Genomic DNA, 7059 nt, shown 5'->3' with positions numbered 1-7059 from the left:
TTTTTCTCTTATATGGAAATCTTTGATGATGTTACTTACTAATATATCATTTGTTTGCTTTATGCTGTCTTGGTAACTGTCATAGTTGAGTTTTGGCTAAACTAGGAACCTTGAGCGTATTTACCCAGAATAGGTTAAATTACACAATGGAACGCTCGCCAAAGAAGAAAATTATTTCAATCAATTAACCGATTCTTCTCCATTAAATGCACAAGTGATGATTTCTTTAGTACGAGTTGTCGACCTTAAAGTTTTCCCAAACCTAAGATATTTTTTATTTAGTTTAGTCAGTACATTGTAATATATATTGCAAAACTTACAATTAAGGATTAAATGTCGCCATATCTACTTGATATTCATAGAATGTTTATGTTTGGACATTTAAATTGTCATTATACATTACCAAATCACGTGCATGCACCAATATTGTAATCTGTCCCCTTTTTTCTCATAAAACGTCACACTTTGATGAAGCCATTGTATGTTCCGATATTAACAAAAATATAAACAAATTACCCTTATTGTTATTCTAACTTTATGTGTGTTTAGACTATGAATTAAGCTTTGTTATTTGTTTGTACCGCACTACACCTGAGGCTGCTGCTACGGTATCTAGGGAACAACAGTAAGATAGTGCCATCATTAATGATTCACACCCAGTGTTTCAGTGAAGGTGAGTGTCCCTAATACAAACATACGTAGATAATAGTCCGGATCCACGTAACCCACCCTGTCTATAGTACCAAGAGTTATCGATTGTGTTTCTATCTACCAGGAAGTCCTTTATGGTCAACCTATAGGTCTACATAGTCAGAATAATATTAGCCAACAGGTGAGTGTTATCTTAATCACATTCTGTTATTGAAGATAGAATTACAGTTTAAAAGTGTCGTGTGGAATTAGTCATGGCATTCGTTTATAATAAATGTGAGAATGTCGGAGGATGTGAATTCTTCAGACCAAATAGTAACTTGTTAATCATTTATAAGTCCGACAACCGAGGCAAATTACCTTTGAAAATCTATCATGAAACTTTATACTTAACCTGTAAGCCCAGATGCGGGTTCGGGTAGAAACACGTGCTCGATATAGCATGATAGGGATATTTAAAGAAAATTCTAACAATATACATTTGTTAGGTATACTTAGGCCTGCGTATAACTATTTTTCTAATCATTAGTTTGCACGTCGTTGTTCAAAAAGCTTTTATATATAGTATAGGAATTTTGTGCTGCACACATGTTATGACATTATAATTTACATAGCATTTAATGTGTACCATGAATTACTTCAGCACTCTCTTATCTATTGTATTATTTAGTATTAAACACACAAGCGGTCTGGAACTGTTGGTTACCATACTTCACTGTGTACATTCCCTTTATCAATAACAGTAATGTGCAAGATCAACGTTCTGACAAGATAAGACTCCATACCCAATACACGCACGTATGTGGTGTGTACATTGTCAAACAAAACATTAAACATTTACCCGAAATTCTGGCTCTTTTACTACAAGTGCACATTGGGCAGGGGGTTACACATTCTGGCTTTCTTACAACAAGTGCACATTGGACAGGGGATTACACTTTGCAGTCAGAAGTTTGGATGTGATTAATTGTGATACTGGCTTCATATAGAACCTCCCAGAACCGTAAGTAATCTATAATAAATCAGCAGTAGAATAGAGGATATCATTCTCTGTTTACTAAGTGAAATTATGTTGTGGAGTCTTGTTTCTCCCAAAAATGCCAAATCAATACATACATTTCTTCTCATTTAGGAAACGTTACATCTACTTCTATTAATTACACTTCTTGATTTGGTCGAAAGCACAGAAGTTGTCGGTGCGAAATCTAGAATGCCTGAAGAAAAACACTTTGCGGTCGTGTGGTAGACTTGTAACCGTGCTTTACACAGAACAGTTATAGATCCAGGAGAAAGAAATTCTTTGTAGGTAATATATGATTAAATATTTACTGCCGAAATCAACCTCAGCGGCTAGCGATACATTGGCTTTTGACGATGAAAAATCAACGTACATTTCATTTGTATAGTTCTAAAATTGATAATTTTTTGTTCAAAAGTTAATTTTGCAAAATTGAAGTACCTTTTAACATTTCTATTAATAAAATACAATAATGAGAATTAAACAATTTGCAATTAGCTTCTCTTTCTTGGGCTATGATCATATGTAGTATGAATGTATGAGTTGTTTGTTATTAACCGACATGGCTTCCATAGACACATGATATTGATGGAAAAGCGTTCATAGATCAATGAATAAAATATTAATTTCATACTTTATTGACGTGGAAATCTAAAATATATCATTGACGCCGCCAATGCCACTGTTACCTTGACAAGTGAAGGTTAACGTTAGTGCATTAAATGTATGTATACAGCAGAGTCAGGTATCTACTTATAGCATACAAACATACATTTATTGTGGTAGATCATTGGTGTAAAGACCGTGTGATAATGCAGCATTAAAATGGAAAATGAGAAAGTCTGTGATTATAGAGATCGTGATATCAGCAATGGACAGTATGGAGGTAATAGCATTGAAGGAACTTAATGATATTTAAATGCTTTAAGAATCTAAACAGCCTTGTAATCAAGGAAAACAATGGCGAAAAATACAAATGTAGTACTAACAGTAATACACTATGGTGTCGTTTGGGAAATTTCTATGACGATTTTAAATGAACCACAGTTTAAATAAAGGTCTGAAAAAATGTTTTCAGTTAAAACAAAATGTTTTAAAAGAAATAACGATATTCAGTGTATCACGATATCAGTCATTCACAATGATTTGGCACGATGTACAGTTAACCATTATTGTAGCACTTACGAATCCTATATCTTCCTACATATAATCCTACTGATGTAGCACTGCTAATGAAAACGCAGTTCCTGGTACTGTTTCACTATTTTGTTACTTACGAAGTTATAATACTAACGGAAATATCACGCAAAATTAGCGAACAGGCATGTATTTTTCCCAACAGAACTCTTTAATATAGTTTCCCATATCTTACGACATAGTCTTACACGCCCAACATAACTCGTCTACCTAATTACAATGAACCCTATTGGAAAAAACTTCCACAATAAGGTTTTCTGACAAACCGGAATTAACTCGACTTTCCATATGTCCGTTTTCTCATTCTTTATAAGTAAAACTCTTTTTAGTATCTGTAAATTGTGCTTATGTCTTATCTAAGTAGCAATTCTAGAACCTAATCTTTATATTATGACCCGGATTTGAAGATGTTTATGGCTGACCTTGTCCATGAAGTAGGGAATATGTGTTTTTAATACTTGTTCCTCCAGCGTACACTGACCTACTTTTGTGTCCTTTTTTCTGGAGTCCTCACAGATATACAATCTATCTGCCATTGTTTGAGAGATTATAGGGCTATGTCACTCTTTTATCATAGTGGTACTCGTTTATTTTACTTTTTTTTGCAGAACATGCACTAAACATTTTAGAATATTTTTTTTATCAAATTTCATACTAAATACAACTCTCTGATTGGCAGATTGTTTTTCTTCATATACTATGAAGAAAAACTCTAAGAAAACCCGACGTAATAATGACGTCACAATAGAGACGTCGACGTTCGTATTGATTTAGAAAAAAATATCCATTGGAAAATCAATGGAATCGTATGTTTAAAAGTATTTTATGTTATCAAGTAGTCTGAAAAATTAATTTTAAACATTGATGTAACTAGTTTTTAACTTCATCGGGTTATGAAATAAATTACATTTGCGCATTCACACAGTTTGCAAACACATTTATTTTATAACACTATGAAGTTAAAAACATAGTGACATCAATGCTTAAAAAAACAACCAGAAGTTGATATTGACTTGAATTTAGGCCAATGACAATCGTCTCTATTTGAAAATGCGGGTCTCTTAATATGATCTCTAATATTAGTTACATGAACAACGCATTTACGTTTGTTGAAATCTCATGGCTGGACGTAAACGAAATGTACCTAGACACACTTTGTTTCTACATAAATCTTAAATGTCGGTTATAGCCTACCCAAACTTCAAGGTACACATTCCTTGTCCATTTGAATGTGTACCTGAATGTCGATCATTTCCCAGTTATTGCATTCTGATGTGTTCAGTATTTACTTTATCATTGACCCCTTGTTTTACACTTTAAGTGTGAAAGTAGTAAACCCATTATCCATTTAACACTCTGTAAACATCAGTACTATATAAATCAATTATGACACCACATTAAGCCTAGTAACACCAAAACCAATAGAAACTACAGGTTTGGTACTTTTGTGAGCGAAGATACAGTGGCGTAGGAAGATGAAACGTCATGGGAGGGCAAAGGTCCTCAATATTTTGAACCCCCCCCCCCTCCCCCGCCACACCTACAGGAGGAGATTAATTCAACTCCCCACCATATATTTTATATGCTTTATGTACATTTTTCATATATCACTAAATTTAATCCTTGTACACATTTATAGACAGTGGGGTCTCTAAAAGGAAATTAACGAATACGCAAATTGGCCAAATTAGCGTGTGAGCGTCGAAGGCGCAAGATTTTGGTGTTTTATTAGGGGTCTGAGGGTGACCCCCGGGATGAGTTTTATGTATTTTGATGATTTTGCGATCGCCCGAAAGTGCGAGAAATTTAGTGTTTGGGGGGTCCGGGGGTCTCCCCCGGGAAAAAATTACAATTTAGAATGGCTTAGATGAGTCAACGATGCATTTTGATGAATTTGCGAGCGCCCAAAGGCGCGAGAATTTGGTGTTTGGGGGGTCCGGGGGTCTCCCCCGGAAAAAAATTACAATTTAGAATGGCTTAGATGAGTTTTACGATGCATTTTGATGAATTTGCGAGCGCCCAAAGGCGCGAGAATTTAGTGTTAGGGGGGTCCGCCGGGAAAAAATTACGATTTAGAATGGCTGAGATGAGTTTTACGATAAAGTTTAATGATTATAAAGCGTTCTTAACATGGTAATTTTTCGATTTAAAGCTACCTGCATTTAGAAATGATAATTGTGTCGTCATAACATTATGGAACCCTACTCGATCTGAATATACCGGCTTCACACCATCGGCACATTGTTGTGTAACAGAAAAAAAATGAATTAATTGTCTCGCTAAGACATATAAACAAATTGATCTTTTAAGAGACATTTTTTTAATAGTACATAGAATCCCTTGATGGACATTTTTAGTCTAGTTTGTGTGTATTGAATTTTTACAATTAAGGTTTGACATTATGTGCTTGAACCCTTTAGGAAATGCGCCGCGCAGCGGAAAATTTTCTAGAATGAAGTACGAAAAATGTGCAGGAGGACCTTTTTTTCTTTCAAATAAGCTTTTTCAGAAAATTTCAGTCGGCGAAAATGGGAGGAGGGGGGCAAAAAGACATGTTTGCCCCCCGTCCTGGGGAACGGGGGGCAGTTGCCCCCCTCTGCCCCCCGCTTCCTACGCCCCTGAGATATGCTAATTTACAGAAACAAACGTCTAAACTGAATGATAATGAAGTACACGAATTTGTTTTTCCATACTAGTATTTCCATATCTTTTGTAGTGCTATCCAAACGATGCGTGTGACAGAAATATGCGTATATTAAATATACACATATTTCTGTTATGTTTCCCGCCGTCTTCCTAAATACCGCGCGGTAGTTGATCATCACTGCGCCAGAAGGCAAAACAGCGAAATGAAACCCAACTGTTATCAGGTATATTACACAGGACATCTTGCATAAACTTCATGTTGTAACCTCATCTTAGACCATCGATACAGTTTATATATTTTCTTTTGTTATTTATGTTTTTAGAAACCTTTAAATTTTGCTCCGGAAAGGTAGTGGGCCTTTAAACACTTCTTTTATAACAGCAACAAGCAACGACAAATAGTAACGTTTTTGTGTAGTAGTGCTGTGAGAGGCACAGAATGTCGATTGATTTTAATATTTACAAAGGTAGAACGATTACTAGCATTTTAAGTTTTGAATGAAAATATTCTCCTCTTGTTACAACAGATTGTTTATTTCTAAGTAAAGTGTGACATAATACCAACAGTCAATAACCGGACTGAGCCAGCGGAATTTGTAAAGAAACATGAATATTTGTGCGTGCACATTATCTGATGGTAGTAAACGAATGCTATAATTATGTCATTAACTTATACGTTTACAATATTATCAAAGCATTTCTTTATGTAAAGGCAATATAATTTCATATGTGGAGTAATACCGAATTATTTTGCCGTTATCATTTTTACATGGACTTAAAGCCGATGATATAAAACTCTACGATGAGGATAATTTAGACTTTCGTGGAATACATTAATTCATTATATTAAAATTTCTCTGTATATGATACTAATATTAATGAGTAGATAATGTGATATTATCTCAGATATAACATGATCGATATTGGATTTCAATATGTTCATTACTTAATCACTTTAGACATATTTAATAATTTACTGCCTTAAGAAGCACTGTCAATGGTATGTGTATGGCTGTCCAATTTGTCTCCAAGTAGATACTTCAAAAAGCCAATTCTAATTGCTGAATACATTTCATTCAGACTCGAATGCCAAAGATAACCATACCATAGCCTTCTTTATAAATCCATGAGTGATTAGCGTCATTTCCCTTTTAGAACTTTGTTTTGGCTGGTACTTTTCAACAACAAATTGTAATCTTCTCTCTGTGGAGTTATATATAATGAACAAACGATATAATGAACAATACGTAAGGTAATGATAATTACCGAATAGAAGTTTTGGGATGCATGACTTGGTTTTGAACTAGTTATTTCGTTTTGTACATAATAGAAGGCTTCCATTAAGCACGCAACGCTTGTAACAAAGACACCAAGTTTTGGTAACATTTGTTACACCGTGATAATATAATGACATCTATTGTTAATATAACTCAGTATGTCTATTTTCTAGCTCTATTATTGATTTGAAAAGGTGTCCAACAGTACCTCACGTGCTCGACACTTAAGTACATTTAGATAAATTTTGATACGTGTATGTTAGGATTTCA

The 7059-nt window shown here is 34.5% G+C and overlaps 1 protein-coding gene across 4 annotated transcripts in view; it reads left to right on the top strand.

Annotated features, from left to right (window-relative positions):
- The first annotated feature begins 550 nt into the window (after nucleotides 1-550).
- LOC138325959 (uncharacterized) overlaps nucleotides 551-7059 on the top strand; it is a 45468-nt gene continuing 38959 nt past the window's right edge. The window contains exons 1-2 of one of the 4 annotated variants that reach the window (XM_069271989.1): nucleotides 556-673; nucleotides 1520-1654. The gene's annotated coding sequence lies outside the window, so the exon portion shown is untranslated. Of the gene's footprint in view, nucleotides 674-708; nucleotides 833-1519; nucleotides 1655-7059 lie in introns of those variants that run through there. The other 3 variants (XM_069271987.1, XM_069271992.1, XM_069271991.1) reach the window with 3 other exon arrangements.

This window comes from Argopecten irradians, chromosome 6 (genome assembly GCF_041381155.1).
Source record: "Argopecten irradians isolate NY chromosome 6, Ai_NY, whole genome shotgun sequence".
NCBI classification, from domain to species: Eukaryota; Metazoa; Mollusca; class Bivalvia; order Pectinida; family Pectinidae; genus Argopecten; species Argopecten irradians.
Note: the sequence above shows the minus strand (reverse complement) of the source record. Positions and strands in the feature narration are given on the sequence as shown.